A 17,296-nucleotide genomic window follows, 5' to 3' on the forward strand; every position below is an offset into this window, starting at 1 on the left:
TGAAGAACCAGTCAACGTAAAGTGAGTGTGGAATGACAAGCCACCGGGGTCTGACAACTTGGATGGAAAATTAGAGGATAATAGCGGACGATATTGCCACTCCTATTTGCCATCTCTTAAATTTAAGCCTACTAGAAAGTGCAATTGGCTCAGAATAGGGCTGCACGGCTGGCCCTCAGATGTACACAGAGAGCAAACATTAATAATATGCATGTCAATCTCTCCTGGCTCAAAGTGGAGGAGAGTGACTTCATCACTACTTGTATTTGTGAGAGGTATTGACATGTTGAAAGCACCTAGCTGTCTGTTTAAACAACTAGCACACAGCTCAGACACCCATGCATACCCCACAAGACATGCCACCAGAGGTCTCTTCACAGTCCCCAAGTCCAGAACAGACTATGGGAGGCGCACAGTACTACATAGAGCGATGACTACTTGGAACTCTATTCCACATCAGGTAACTGATGTAAGCAGTAGAATCAGATTTTTTTAAAAACAGACAAAAATACACCTTATGGAACAGCGGGGACTGTGAAGCAACACAAACATAGGCGAAGACATACATACACACACACGATAACATACGCACTATACACAAAGGTACACATGGATTTTGCCTTGGCAGCAGCTAATGGTGATCCATAATAAATAAATACAAGGTGTAATGTGTTGGGATGTAATGCATCAGTGTCACTGCTTACTGTGGCCTCCAGCCTTGCCCATGACGTTCTGCAGCACTATCCACAGTTACTTGGCCAAGTCGTCCAACAGGCCTTGCACCTTGCCAAAGTAGATTTGAATAAGGTTCATTTTGTGCGTGTTCTTGCTGCCCTTGTGGTATTTTTTTTATTTTTTATTTTATTTCACCTTTATTTAACCAGGTAAGCCAGTTGAGAACAGGTTCTCATTTACAACTGCGACCTGGCCAAGATAAAGCAAAGTAGTGCAATAAAAACAACACAGAGTTACATATGGGGTAAAAAAAACAAAGTCAGAAATACAACAGAAAATATATATACAGTGTGTGCAAATGTAGCAAGTTATGGAGGTAAGGCAATAAATAGGCTATAGTGCAGAATAATTACAATAGTATTAACACTGGAATGCTAGATGTGCAAGAGATGATGTGCAAATAGAGATACTGGGGTGCAAAAGCGCAAAATAAATAACAATATAGGGATGAGGTAGTTGGGTGGGCTAATTTCAGATGGGCTGTGTACAGGTGCAGTGATCGGTAAGGTGCTCTGACAACTGATGCTTAAAGTTAGTGAGGGAGATAAGAGTCTCCAGCTTCAGAGATTTTTGCAATTCGTTCCAGTCATTGGCAGCAGAGAACTGGAAGGAATGGCGGCCAAAGGAGGTGTTGGCTTTGGGAATGACCAGTGAGATATACCTGCTGGAGCGCAGACTACGGGTGGGTGCTGCTATGGTGACCAATGAGCTAAGATAAGGCGGGGATTTGCCTAGCAGTGATTTATAGATGGCCTGGAGCCAGTGGGTTTGACGACGAACATGTAGTGAGGACCAGCCAACAAGAGCGTACAGGTCACAGTGGTGGGTAGTGTATGGGGCTTTGGAGACAAAACGGATGGCACTGTGATAGACTACATCCAATTTGCTGAGTAGAGTGTTGGAGGCTATTTTGTAAATGACATCGCCGAAGTCAAGGATCGGTAGGATAGTCAGTTTTACGAGGGCATGTTTGGCAGCATGAGTGAAGGAGGCTTTGTTGCGAAATAGGAAGCCGATTCTAGATTTACCTTTGGATTGGAGATGCTTAATGTGAGTCTGGAAGTTGAGTTTACAGTCTAACCAGACACCTAGATATTTGTAGTTGTCCACATACTCTAGGTCAGACCCGTCGAGAGTGGTGATTCTAGTCGGGTGGGCGGGTGCTAGCAGCGTTCGATTGAAAAGCATGCATTTAGTTTTACTAGTGTTTAAGAGCAGTTGAAGGCTACTGAAGGATTGTTGTATGGCATTGAAGCTCGTTTGGAGGTTTGTTAACACAGTGTCCAATGAAGGGCCAGATGTATACAAAATGGTGTCGTCTGCGTAGAGGTGGATCTGAGAGTCACCAGCAGCAAGAGCGACATCATTGATATACACGGAGAAAAGTGTCGGCCCAAGAATTGAACCCTGTGGCACCCCCATAGAGACTGCCATAGGTCCAGACAACAGGCCCTCCGATTTGACACACTGAACTCTATCTGAGAAGTAGTTGGTGAACCAGGCGAGGCAGTCATTTGAGAAACCAAGGCTATTTAGTCTGCCAATAAGAATGCGGTGGTTGACAGAGTCGAAAGCCTTGGCCAGGTCGATGAAGACGGCTGCACAGTACTGTCTATTATCAATCGTGGTTATAATATCGTTTAGGACCTTGAGCGTGGCTGAAGTGCACCCGTGACCAGCTCGGAAACCGGATTGCATAGCGGAGAAGGTACGGTGGTATTCGAAATGGTCGATGATCTGTTTGTTAACTTGGCTTTCGAATACTTTCGAAAGGCAGGGCAGGATGGATATAGGTCTGTAGCAGTTTGGATCTAGAGTGTCACCCCCTTTGAAGAGGGGGATGACCGCGGCAGCTTTCCAATCTCTGGGGATCTCAGACGTTATGAAAGAGAGGTTGAACAGACTAGTAATAGGGGTTGCGACAATTTCGCGGCTAGTTTTAGAAAGAAAGGGTCCAGATTGTCTAGCCCAGCTGATTTGTAGGGGTCCAGATTTTGCAGCGCTTTCAAAACATCAGCTGTCTGAATTTGTGTGAAGGAGAAGCGGGGGGGGCATGGGCAAGTTGCAGCAGAGGGTGCAGAGTTGGTGGCCGGGTTAGTGGTAGCCAGATGGAAAGCATGGCCAGCTGTAGCAAAATGCTTGTTGAAATTCTCGATTATTGTAGATTTATCGGTGGTGATAGTGTTTCCTAGCCTCAGTGCAGTGGGCAGCTGGGAGGAAGTGCTCTGATCGTACATGAGGTCATTCCACTAGCACTCCAGGTTAACCAGCTTGTGGTGGCCCTCTATCATTAACAGAGTGTCTGCCACCATCTCAGGCACTGCACAGGAAGGGAGGAGAAATATGAATACATAAATACATTGTAACTGTACAGTGTCACATCAAATGCAAGGCAAGCCAACAATAATAGTTCCCAATCAAGTCTCATGTAATGGTGCAGCTGAACATACCTGAAAATATATTCTCCAGGTTCTCCACGGCTGAGGCTAGCTGACAGCATATTTTACGTCCTTCAGGTTCTCAATGGTGTTGATGCCTTGCCTGGAGTAATTGCCGACTTCTGCCAGGGAGTTCTGGATGTCCTTCACGTCCTCAGGGCATTGTGGAGCTGACGGAGACCCCGTCTAACTGGGAGTGGATTTCAACCTGGGGTACAGAAAATTGTAAATGGTTTACATAGGCGGGGTTTTACATTAATCAGATGTCAAAGATAAATACATTATTTTCTACCTTCAGTCGTGACTCTACTAAAACTCCAGATGTAACTGGGTCATCAGTAAATCATGAGATTTATGTCAGTTGTTAGGTCTTAGCAGGTGAATGATTCCCTTTCTAATGATTATGCTAGCTAGTTATGGCTCCATACAGAATCAAGCTAGCCAGCCTAAAAACAGCTTCCAAAATAACTTTACCTAATCGATTTTGGTAGCTAGCATTAGACTAAAACATTAGAGCTACAAACTCTTAACAATGACTTGGACAATATCTTCCAAAAACGTATAACAAATAAGAAAAAAGCTTGCTACCTAGCCATAAAAGAAATACCCACCATGACAGCTAACATCTGAGCTTCTTTGGTGGAACTTGCTCAATCAATTGTAACCTGAGCTGTGTTCGAATACCCATACTAACGTACTGTATACTACATACTATTAGTTCATTTTAGTATACTGTAAACGAACGGTATCCTTTCTGTTGAGTGTACTAGCGCTTCACCTGTCTACCGGAAGTTGGTGCTGTTGCTATGCAACCTCTTGCTAGCATAACAAATGACTCGTTAGACATTTTACTATTTCGGGTGTGTTCGTAAATTAAATCCAGAGCGCGTCACTGGACGCTCTGGCCGAGGTGTATTGTTGATCGGAGCGTTCTGACCTCACAACCGCAGTCAAGCACCCAAGCTAACTAGCTAACGTTGGCTAGCCATTTCCAGACACAAACACCTCACTCTGACCATTTTACTCACCCTAGCAGAGCTGGTTAGGCTGTTGTGATTTTATCCAGAGCGTTGGCAACAATTTAATTACGCATTTTTTTTGCCGACGTTTAATGACACCAGCCATATATTCAACGGGTGTTGAGCGTTCGTAAATTAATCAGTTATTCTGCGCAGACGAGTGCTCTGAAATCGGAGCAGATAGCCAGAATTAACTATGTCCATTGCGAACGCACAACGACTATACCACTTAGCTAAGAATGACGTGAATAATCAAGTCAATAAACGTTGGGTAGCAAATTCGATTTATTCCCAGCCAACTAACGTTAACTAGCTAACATGCTGTTACATACTGCTGTAATGCTTTGCTGTTCGTAAGGATAGCGTAGCTAACAAATTGTCTGCCAACATAACGTGTAACGTAATTTATTTGAAAAGTCATAACTTTATTACGTTGCTCAACATTTTCTTAACATTTGTCATAATTAGTTAAAGCAATTAATTTGTATCCGCTCTCGTCGGACTTCGTCGGACAATTGTGTCACACCCTGATCTGTTTCACCTGTCTTGTTCTTGTCTCCACCCCCCTCCAGGTGTCGCCCATTTTCCCAATCATCCCCTTTGCATTTATACCTGTGTTTTCTGTTCGTCTTGTCAAGCATACCAGCATGTTTTTCCACGTACTCTTGTTTTCGACTAGCCCCTGGTTTTCCGGTTTTGACCACTCTGCCTGCCCTGACCCTGCGTGCCGTTCTGTACCTGTCTGACACTGCCCTGGATTACTGACCTCTGCCTGCAGTTCTGTACCTTACTGACTCTGCCCTGGATTACCGACCTCTGCCTGCCCCCTGTTTTGTTAATAAACATCTGTGATTCAAACTCTGCATCTTAGTCTTATCCTGAGTTCTGATAGATTGAAATGGATTTAACAAGTGACATCAATAAGGGATCATAGCTTTCACCTGGTCAGTCTATATCATGGAAAGAACAGGTGTTTATAATGTTTTCTACACTCAGTGTGTACTTCCACACTGAGGTTGGAATAACACTGTGAAATTGTGAAAATGATGATCATGCCCTTTTCGTCTTGGAGCTGATTGAGAAGACCGCCTGAAATGTCTGCCTGTTTTGGTGGGATGGAGTTTTGGCCTGCCTGGTGACATCATCGACCATTAAGAAAGGGCGTTTTCCCCTCCCCACTCAGACCACTCCAAGACAGTCCTAGCAAAGATCTTGCTTGAGAAATTGCTCTTTGCTAATAAGCTATTTTAGTTTGTGACCGTTTAAATTGAAAACAATCACAGAAATGATTTGATTGAGATAACAAACCTCAAAGGTCCAACGCAGCAGTTTTTAAAAAGTAATGAATATAGCTGTTACAATTGATTGTGCAAATAAAAATGATTTAATCCAAGGCAATTCAATTGCTCAATACCCCTTACAATGCTGTGCATAGTCTATATATCACTGTCCATTCCAACCCAATTGTGTAATTAATTGTTAAAGCTCTGTCCTAAAAAACTATCTACATGATCAGTGCAATTAAACTTAATAAAGGATTTAGCTTATATTGTCCCACATGTCAATTCACTTAAACGACGACGCATGGGAGTCATGGTGATCAGAATAGCAGAACTAAACAAAACCCGAAACATGCAGTGTTTCATTGTAATTCACACTGCTTTGACAGGGGCGAGACATATAGCGAGGTGAGTTGAGTCATTATTTAGACTGATATGCGGTGAAACATAAAACCACCACACACAAAGAGGCAGGCTTCTTGTCACTGTTGCTAAGCAACCTCAGGAGCCATAGGCCCGAAATCCCTGTGGTGGCATGCTAATGTTGAATTAGGTAGAGAGAGAAAAAGGAAATCTTTGCAAAAGATGCATCTCTGGAAGGCTTTAAAAGCCTGCTCGAGTGTGCATGTTCAAGTGTTTTTTCGTACGTACAGCTGAAGTCGGAAGTTTACATACACCTTAGCCAAATACATTTAAACTCAGTTTTTCACAATTCCTGACATTTAAATCTAGTAAAAATTCCCTGTATTAGGTCAGTTAGGATCACCACTTTATTTTAAGAATGTGAAATGTCAGAATAATATTAGAGATAATTATTTATTTCAGCTTTTATTTCTTTCATCACATTCCCAGTGGGTCAGAAGTTTGCATACATTGAATTAGTATTTGGTAGCATTGCCTTTAAATTGTTTAACTTGGGTCAAACATTTCGGGTAGCCTTCCACAAGCTTCCCACAATAAGTTGGGTGAATTTTGGCCCATTCCTCCTGATAGAGCTGGTGTAACTGAGTCAGGTTTGTAGGCTTCCTTGCTCGCACACGCTTTTTCTGTTCTGCCCACACATTTTCTATAGGATTGAGGTCAGGGCTTTGTGATGGCCACTCCAATACCTTGACTTTGTTGTCCTTAAGCCATTTTGCCACAACTTTGGAAGTATGCTTTGGGTCATTGTCCATTTGGAAGACCCATTTGTGATCAAGCTTTAACTTCCTGACCGATAATGTCCGTAATCATTTTCCTTCCTCATGATGCCATCTATTTTGTGAAGTGCACCAGTCCCTCCTGCAGCAAAGCACCCCCACAGCATGATGCTGCCACCCCCGTGCTTCACGGTTGGGATGGTGTTCTTCGGCTTGCAAGCAACTCCCTTTTTCCACCAAACATAACAATGGTCATTATGGCCAAACAGTTCTATTTTTGTTTCATGAGACCAAAGGACATTTCTCCAAAAAGTATGATCTTTGTCCCCATGTGCAAACCGTAGTCTGTCTTTTTTATGGCGGTTTTGTAGCAGTGGCTTCTTCCTTGCTGAGCGGCCTTTCAGGTTATGTCGATATAGGACTCGTTTTACTGTGGATATAGATATTTTGTACCTGTTTCCTCCAGCATCTTCACAAGGTCCTTTGTTGTTGTTCTGGAATTGATTTGCACTTTTCGCACACCAAAGTACGTTCATCTCTAGGAGACAGAACGCATCTCCTTCCTGAGCGGTATGATGGCTGCGTGGTCCCATGGTGTTTATACTTGCATACTATTGTTTGAACAGATGAACGTGGTACCTTCAGGCATTTGGAAATTGCTCCCTAGGATGAACCAGAGTTGTGGAGGTCTACCATTTTTTTCTGAGGTCTTGGCTGATTTTTTTGGATTTTCCCATGATGTCAAGCATAGAGGTGCTGAGTTTGAAGGTAGGCCTTGAAATACATCCACAGGTACACCTCCAATTGACTCAAATTATGTCAATTAGCCTATCAGAAGCTTCTAAAGCCATGACATCATTTTCTGGAATTTTCCAAGCTGTTTAAAGGCACAGTCAACTTAGTGTATGTAAACTTTTGACCCACTGGAATTGTGATACAGTGAATTATAAGTGAAATAATCTGTCTGTAAACAATTGTTGGAAAAATTAATTGTGTCATGCACAATGTAGATGTCCTAACCGATTGCCAAAACTATAGTTTGTTAACATGAAATGTGTGGTTGAAAAATGAGTTTTAATGACTCCAACCTAAGTGTATGTAAACTTCCGACTTCAACTGTATGTAAGTCGATGATCTCAAGCTCTCTTCTCATACAGAATAGTCTGAGAGGCCTATACCTGACTGTGGGTGTGGTTTTTCTAGTTCCCTTTGAAGATGTCATCATCATATCCATAAGCTATTCAAATTAACAAAATATAATATCATTTTAGTCATTTAGCGACTTAAAGTTAGTGAGTGCATACCATTTTTTAAATATTTTATACTGGCCCCCCCATGGGAATCGAACCCACAACCCTGGCGTTGCAAACGCCATGCTCTACATCCCTGCCGGCCATTCCCTCCCCTACCCTGGACGAATTGTGCGCCGCCCCATGGGTCTCCCGGTCGCGGCCGGCTACGACAGAGCCTGGATTTGAACCAGGATCTCTAGTGGCACAGCTAGCACTGCGATGCAGTGCCTTAGACCACTGCGCCACTCGGGAGATTAAATAATATATCTTTATAATGTATTAAACATTAATAGCCATGTGTTCTTGTAGATTTAATAGATATTTTGTCAAGGCACTGCTCACACTTACAGCATTGCTCACATCTCCACAGATATCGTGCTCTGCTAAATTATTTTCTCCCTGCCAAACATAGATCAGAGGGTTGACAGGAGCAGGAGGCATGTTGCACTACTATCTCCTTGAATTATCATGAATCAATTATTTAATGTAATTTGCAATGAAACAAAGATTTACAGTGCCTTCCGAAAGTATTCATACCCCTTGACTTGTTACTGCCTGGATTCAAAATGGATTAAATATATGTTTTTTTCTCACTCATCTACACACTATCCCATAATGACAAAGTGAAAACATGTTTTTATACATTTTAGCAAATGTATTGAAAATATCTGATTTACATAAGTATTCACACCCCTGAGTCAATACTTTTTAGAAGCGCTTTTTAGACAGCGATTACAGCTGTGTCTTTCTGGGTAAGTATCTAAGAGCGTTGCATACCTGAATTGTGCAACCTTTGCCCATTATTATTTTCAGAATTCTTCAAGCTCTGTCAAATTGGTTGTTGATCATTGTTAGAAAACCATTTTCAGGTCTTGCCATAGATTTTCAAGTAGATTTAAGTCAAAACTGTAACTCAGCCACTCAGGAACATTCACAGTCTTGTTGGTAAGCAACTCCAGTGTAGATTTGGCCTTATGTTTTAGGTTATTGTCTTGCTGAAAGGTGAATTCATCTCCCACTGTCTGGTGGAAAGCAGACTGAACTAGGTCTTCCTCAAGGATTTTGCCTGTGCTTAGCTCCATTCTGTTAATTTTTTATCCTGAAAAACTCCCCAGTCCTTAATGATAAAAACATACCCATAACATGATGCAGCCAGCACTGTGCTTGATAATATGGAGAGTGGTACTCAGTAATGTGTTGTACTGGATTTGCCCCAAACATAACACTTTGTATTCAGGACAAAACGTTTTTTGCTTTGCTACATTTTTTGCAATATTATTTTAGTGCCTTGTTGCAAACAGGATGCATGTTTTGGAATATTTGTATTCTGTACAGGCTTCCTTCTTTTCACTCTGTCAGTTAGGTTAGTATTGTGTAGTAACTACAATGTTGTTGATCCATCCTCAGTTTTCTCCTACCACAACCATTAAACTCTGTAACTGTTTTAAAGTCACCATTGGCCTCATGGTGAAATCCCTGAGCTGTTTCCTTCCTCTCCTGCAACTGAATTAGGAAGGATGCCTGTATCTTTGTAATGACTGGGTGTATTGATACATCATCCAAAGTGTAATTAATAACTTCACCTTGCTCAAAGGGATATTCAATGTCTGCTTTATTTTTATTTTTTTTACTAATCTACCAATAGGTGCCCTTCTTTGCAAGGCATTGGAAAACCTCCCTGGTCTTTGTGGTTGAATCTGTGTTTGAAATTCACTGCTCGACTGAGGGACCTTACAGATAATTGTATGTGTGGGGTACAGATATGAGGTAGTCATTCAGAAATCATGTTAAACACTAGTATTGCACACAGAGGAGAACTGGGTGAAAGTGTTGTGGTCAGATGAGAACATATCTCTGCAAAAACAAATCAATGCTAGCTAGCTAGCTACGTTTTTTCCTTGTTGGACTTGTGTTTATAATGTATCAAATTTCGATTTGTGTCGTTGTTGGTTTAGCTTTCTGTAACTTTGTAGCAAGTACAGTCAATGTAAGTCGCTCTGGATAAGCGAGTCTGCTAAATGATGTAAATGTAAATGTAAATGTATAACGCGAACATCTAGCAACGCAAAGGTTGTGAGTTCGAATCTCATCACGGACAACTTTAGCATTATAGCTAATTAGCCACTTTTCAACTGCTTACCACTTTTGAGCTACTTTGAAACTACTTAGCATGTTAGCTAAACCTCCCCCTCCCCCTAACCCTAACCTTAACCCTTTCAGCTAACCCTTCCCCTAACCTTAACCCTTTAACCTAACTCCTAAACTTAACCTTAACCCTAACCCCTAGCCTAGCTAACGTTAGCCAGCTAGCTAACATTAGCCACCTAGCTAAAATTCTCTCAACCAGCTTCACCTGGAAAGCTTTTCCAACAGCCCAAACCAGATGGGATGGCGTATCGCTGCACAATGCTGTGGTAGCCATAATGGTTACAGTGAGGGAAAAAAGTATTTGATCCCCTGCTGATTTTGTACATTTGCCCACTGACAAAGACATGATCAGTCTATAATTTTAATGGTAGGTTTATTTGAACAGTGAGAGACAGAATAACAACAACAAAAATCCAGAAAAACGCATGTCAAAAATATTATAAATTGATTTGCATTTTAATGAGGGAAATAAGTATTTGACCCCTCTGCAAAACATGACTTAGTACTTGGTGGAAAATCCCTTGTTGGCAATCACAGAGGTCAGACGTTTCTTGTAGTTGGCCACCAGGTTTGCACACATCTCAGGAGGGATTTTGTCCCACTCCTCTTTGCAGATCTTCTCCAAGTCATTAAGGTTTCGAGGCTGACGTTTGGCAACGAACCTTCAGCTCCCTCCACAGATTTTCTTTGGGATTAAGGTCTGGAGACTGGTCCAGACACTCCAGGACCTTAATGCGTTTTGGGTCATTATCATGCTGGAATACCCATCCACGACCCATTTTCAATGCCCTGGCTGAGGGAAGGAGGTTCTCACCCAAGATTTGACGGTACATGGCCCCGTCCATCATCCCTTTGATGCAGTGAAGTTGTCCTGTCCCCTTAGCAGAAAAACACACCCAAAGCATAATGTTTCCACCTCCATGATTGACGGTGGGGATGGTGTTCTTGGGGTCATAGGCAGCATTCCTCCTCCTCCAAACACGGCGAGTTGAGTTGATGTCAAAGACCTCAATTTTGGTCTCATCTGACCACAACACTTTCACCCAGTTCTCCTCTGAATCATTCAAATGTTCATTGGCAAACTTCAGAAGGGCCTGTATATGTGCTTTCTTGAGCAGGGGGACGTTGCGGGTGCTGCAGGATTTCAGTCCTTCACGGCGTAGTGTGTTTCCGATTGTTTACTTGGTGACTATGGTCCCAGCTGCCTTGAGATCATTGACAAGATCCTCCCGTGTAGTTCTGGGCTGATTCCTCACCGTTCTCATGATCAATGCAACTCCACGAGGTGAGATCTTGCATGGAGCCCCAGGCCGAGGGAGATTGACAGTTCTTTTGTGTTTCTTCCATTTGCGAATAATCGCACCAACTGTTGTCACCTTCTCACCAAGCTGCTTGGCGATGGTCTTGTAGCCCATTCCAGCCTTGTGTAGGTCTACAATCTTGTCCCTGACATCCTTGGAGAGCTCTTTGGTCTTGGCCATGGTGGAGAGTTTGGAATCTGATTGATTGATTGCTTCTGTGGACAGGTGTCTTTTGTACAGGTAACAAGCTGAGATTAGGAGCACTCCCTTTAAGAGTGTGCTCCTAAGCTCAGCTCGTTACCTGTATAAAAGACACCTGGGAGCCAGAAATCTTTCTGATTGAGAGGGGGTCAAATACTTATTTCCCTCATGAAAATGCAAATCAATTCATAACATTTTTGACATGCGTTTTTCTGGATTTTTGTTGTTGTTATTCTGTCTCTCACTGTTCAAATAAACCTACCATTAAAATTATAGACTGATCATTTCTTTGTCATTGGGCAAACGTACAAAATCAGCAGAGGATCAAATACTTTTTTCCCTCACTGTAAGTGTGCATTGAATTCTAAATAAATCACAGACAGTGTCACCAGCAAAGCACCCCCACACCATAACACCTCTTCCTCCATGCTTTACGGTGAGAACTACACATGCGGAGATCATCCGTTCACCAACACCGCGTCTCACAAAGACACAGCGGTTGGAACCAAAAATCTCCAATGTGGTCTCTTCTTCTTATTGGTGTCCTTTAGTAGTGGTTTCTTTGCAGCAATTTGACCATGAAGGCCTGATTCACACAGTCCCCTCTGAACAGTTGATGTTGAGATGTGTCTGTGACTTGAACTCTGTGAAGCATTTATTTGGGCTGCAATTTCTGAGGCTGGTAATTAACTTATCCTCTGCAGCAGAGGAAACTCTGGGTCTTCCATTGCTGTGGTGGTCCTCATGAGAGCCAGTTTCATCATAGCGCTTTAGTGTTCTGTATTGACTGACCTTCATGTCTTAAAGTAATGATGGACTGTCGTTTCTCTTTGCTTATTTGAGCTGTTCTCGCCATAATATGGACTTGGTCTTTTACCAAATAGGGCTAGCTTCTGTATACCCCCCTCTACCTTGTCACAACACAACTGATTGGCTCAAATGCATTAAGAAGGAAAGAAATTCCACAAATTAACTTTTAAGAAGGCACACCTGTTAATTGAAATGCATTCAGGTGACTACCTCATGAAGCTGGTTGAGAGAATACCAAGAGTGTGCAAAGCTGTCATCAAGGCACAGGGTGGCTATTTGAAGAATCTCATCTATAAAATATATTTTGATTTGTTTAACACTTTTTTGGTTACTACATGATTCCATATGTGTTATATCATAGTTTTGATGTCTTCACTATTATTATACAATGTAAAAAATAGTAAAAATAAAGAAAAACCCTTGAATGAGTAGGTGTGTACAAACTTTTGACTGGTAGTGTACATCCATAAGAATTTGTGATTTTGACTGGCTGAGAAAAGCTGGCTGCCTGCCTGTCTGTCTCATGCCGACTCCCGACCCCTACACATTCATTACTATGTCTAGATGCTTTTTACAGTGGAGATCAAGTTTATAAATTGTCTGGCTGGGCTGATGAGCCAGTGGATTGCGCTGTGAGATGGAACAGAGTAAATAGGCATTTGAACTTCATAGCTTTAGCCGGTGGTAACTTGTGGAATAGACCGGCTGGAATGCGGTTTTAACCAATCAGCGTCCAGGATTAGACCCACCTGTTGTATAATGTGTGATAGACTGACAGACTATTACATGTTCATATATTTCAGAGGGGAAGCCACACTGGAACGACCTAGCGAACAGACGCGAACTGGCTGAGTCAATTCAGTGGCTAGCTTTGCACTTGGCTAGCTAACAGTAGCTGCTAGGGGTAAGTTAAAACCTACATTTGTGTTTTGTTTTTTTACATACTGGTAGCCAGAGTCATTCAAGGGAATTCGGGACATGGGTGACTAGTTAACGTTAGCTTGGCTCTCTCTGTGTGTTCGTGCCGTGGGTGGAGGGGTTTTTTCGTTGGCAGAAAGCAATGGCTAGCTAGTATGCCAACTATTCTAGCTAACTAACTGGCAGAATAAGTTGACGACGGACTCGCTCAAGCTGTCGGGACTAACCCACAACGTTAGACACGGACACGTATGATCTGCTTGGCGTATTGACACACTGGTGGTTTGTTGTGGCCGAGTATTGGTGCTAAACCGTGTTGTTGGAGGCTGACATGCTAGTTGGCTGTGGCGTCATAGGATTCGGTGCCCTGGACGGTTTTTCACGGAAGAATACTGTACCAAGTTAGCTAGCTGAATAAACTAAGTTAGTCTATTCCTAGAAAACATTGAACCGCTGTAGTTTACATCAATTATAGTTTCTGAGGTGGAAGTTGGGAGAGTTATATTTGGGTGTTTCAGTGAAACGTAAGTGAGAGAGGCCCAGCTCTCTCGCTTTCCCAGATGTTTAGTTCATTTCATTCCGATCTCCTTTGCATTATTGTAGCCATTTTCTGTAGCCTGTCAACTATGCCTCTGTCTATCCCTGTTCTCTCCTCTCCGCACAGGCTATATAAACGCCTCACACCGCGTGGCTGCTGCCTCTCTAACCTGGTGGTCCCTGCATGCACGACCCACGTGGAGTTCCAGGTCTCCGGCAGCCTCTGGAACTGCCGTTCTGCAGCTAACAAGGCAGAGTTAATCTCAGCCTATGCTACCCTCCAGTCCATCGACTTCTTGGCGCTGACGGAAACATGGATTACCACTGAAAACACTGCTACTCCTACTGCTCTCTCCTCGTCTGACCAAGTGTTCTCGCATTCCCCGAGAGCATCTGGTCAGCGGGGTGGTGGCACAGGAATCCTCATCTCTCCCAAGTGGACATTCTCTATTTTTCCCCTGACCCATCTGTCTATCTCCTCATTTGAATGCCATGCTGTCACATTCACTAGCCCATTCAAGCTTAACATCCTTGTCATTTATCGCCCTCCAGCTTCCCTTGGAGAGTTCATCAATGAGCTTGACGCCTTGATGAGTTCCTTTCCTGAAGATGGCTCACCCCTCACAGTTCTGGGTGACTTTAACCTCCCTACATCTACCTTTGACTCATTTCTCTCTGCCTCCTTCTTTCCACTCCACTTCTCTCCTCTTTTGACCTCATCCTCTCACCGTCCCCCCCTACTCACAAGGCAGGCAATACGCTTGACCTCATCTTTACTAGATGCTGTTCTTCTACTAATCTCACTGCAACTCCCCTCCATGTCTCCGACCACTACTTTGTATCCTTTTCTCGCTCTCCTCCAACACTACTCACTCTGCCCCTACTCAGATGGTAATGCGCCGTCGCAACCTTCGCTCTCTCTCTCCCGCTACTCTCTCCTCTTCCATCCTATCATCTCTTCCCTCTGCTCAATCCTTCTCCCTCCAATCTCCTGATTCTGCCTCCTCAACCCTCCTCTCATCCCTTTCTGCATCCTTTGACTCTCTATGTCCCCTATCCTCCCGGCTGGCTCGGTCCTCCCCCTTCCTGCTCCGTGGCTTGACGACTCATTGCGAGCTCACAGAACAGGGCTCCGGGCAGCCGAGCGGAAATGGAGGAAAGCTAGACTCCCTGCGGACCTGGCATATTTTCACTCCCTCCTCTCTACATTTTCTTCCTCTGTTTCTCCTGCTAAAGCCACTTTCTACCACTCTAAATTCCAAGCATCTGCCTCTAACCCTAGGAAGCTCTTTGCCACCTTCTCCTCCCTGCTGAATCCTCCTCCCCCTCCCCCCTCCTCCCTCTCTGTGGACGACTTCGTCAACCATTTTGAAAAGAAGGTTGACGACATCCGATCCTCATTTGTTAAGTCAAATGACACTGCTGGTCCTGCTCACACTGCCCTACCCTATGCTTTGACTTCTTTCTCCCCTCTCTCTCCAGATGAAATCTTGCGACTTGTGACGGCCGGCCGCCCAACAACCTGCCCGCTTGACCCTATCCCCTCCTCTCTTCTCCAGACCATTTCCGGAGACCTTCTCCCTTACTTCATCTCGCTCATCAACTCATCCTTGACCGCTGGCTATGTCCCTTCCGTCTTCAAGAGAACGAGAGTTGCACCCCTTCTCAAAAAACCTACACTCGATCCCTCCGATGTCAACAACTACAGACCAGTATCCCTTCTTTCTTTTCTCTCCAAAACTCTTGAGCGTGCCATCTTTAGCCAACTCTCTTGTTATCTCTCTCAGAATTACCTTCTTGATCCAAACCAGTCAGGTTTCAAGACTGGTCATTCAACTGAGACTGCTCTTCTCTGTGTCACGGAGGCTCTCCGCGCTGCTAAAGCTAACTCTCTCTCCTCTGCACTTGTCCTTCTAGACCTGTCTGCTGCCTTTGATACATCAGATCCTCCTCTCCACCCTCTCCGAGTTGGGCATCTCCGGTGTGGCTTACTCTTGGATTGCGTCCTACCTGACCGGTCGCTCCTACCAAGTGGCGTGGCGAGAATCTGTCTCCGCACCACGTGCTCTCACCACTGGTGTCCCCCACGGCTCAGTTCTAGGCCCTCTCCTATTCTTGCTATACACCAAGTCACTTGGCTCTGTCATATCCTCACATGGCCTCTCCTATCATTGCTACGCAGACGACACACAACTAATCTTCTCCTTTCCCCCTTCTGATAACCAGGTGGCGAATCGCATCTCTGCATGTCTGGCAGACATATCAGTGTGGATGACGGATCACCACCTCAAGCTGAACCTCGGCAAGACGGAGCTGCTCTTCCTCCCGGGGAAGGACTGCCCGTTCCATGATCTCGCCATCACGGTTGACAACTCCGTTGTGTCCTCCTCCCAGAGTGCAAAGAGCCTTGGCGTGACCCTGGACAACACCCTGTCGTTCTCCGCTAACATCAAGACGGTGACCTGATCCTCTAGGTTCATGCTCTACAACATTCGGAGAGTACGACCCTGCCTTACACAGGAAGCGGCACAGGTCCTAATCCAGGCACTTGTCATCTCCCGTCTGGATTACTGCAACTCGCTGTTGGCTGGGCTCCCTGCCTGTGCCATTAAACCCCTACAACTCATCCAGAATGCCGCAGCCCGTCTGGTGTTCAACCTTCCCAAGTTCTCTCACGTCACCCCGCTCCTCCGCACACTCCACTGGCTTCAAATTGAAGCTCGCATCTGCTACAAGACCATGGTGCTTGCCTACGGAGCTGTGAGGGGAACGGCACCTCCGTACCTTCAGGCTCTCATCAGTCCCTACACCCAAACGAGGGCATTGCGTTCATCCACCTCTGGCCTGCTGGCCCCACTACCTCTGCGGAAGCATGTCAAAAATGTTATAAATTGATTTGCATTTTAATGAGGGAAATAAGTATTTGACCCCCTCTCAATCAGAAAGATTTCTGGCTCCCAGGTGTCTTTTATACAGGTAACGAGCTGAGATTAGGAGCACACTCTTAAAGGGAGTGCTCCTAATCTCAGCTTGTTACCTGTATAAAAGACACCTGTCCACAGAAGCAATCAATCAGATTCCAAACTCTCCACGATGGCCTAGACCAAAGAACTCTCCAAGGATGTCAGGGACAAGATTGTAGACCTACACAAGGCTGGAATGGGCTACAAGACCATTGCCAAGCAGCTTGGTGAGAAGGTGATAACAGTTGGTGCGATTATTCGCAAATGGAAGAAACACAAAAGAACTGTCAATCTCCCTCGGCCTGGGGCTCCATGCAAGATCTCACCTCGTGGAGTTGCAATGATCATGAGAACGGTGAGGAATCAGCCCAGAACTACACGGGAGGATCTTGTCAATGATCTCAAGGCAGCTGGGACCATAGTCACCAAGAAAACAATTGGCAACACACTACGCCGTGAAGGACTGAAATCCTGCAGTGCCCGCAAGGTCCCCCTGCTCAAGAAAGCACATATAC

General features: G+C 44.3%; 1 long non-coding RNA gene across 1 annotated transcript; it reads right to left on the reverse strand.

Annotated features, from left to right (window-relative positions):
* Positions 1-2,904: 2,904 nt before the first annotated feature.
* LOC121537119 lies at positions 2,905-3,963 on the reverse strand. Its single transcript, XR_005994983.1, has 3 exons — positions 3,785-3,963; positions 3,186-3,381; positions 2,905-3,055 (listed from the first exon to the last, which is right to left on the reverse strand). It is a non-coding gene; the product is annotated as an uncharacterized LOC121537119 (long non-coding RNA).
* Between the last annotated feature and the right edge of the window lie 13,333 nt (positions 3,964-17,296).

Source organism: Coregonus clupeaformis, chromosome 2 (assembly GCF_020615455.1).
Source record: "Coregonus clupeaformis isolate EN_2021a chromosome 2, ASM2061545v1, whole genome shotgun sequence".
Classification (NCBI taxonomy): Eukaryota; Metazoa; Chordata; class Actinopteri; order Salmoniformes; family Salmonidae; genus Coregonus; species Coregonus clupeaformis.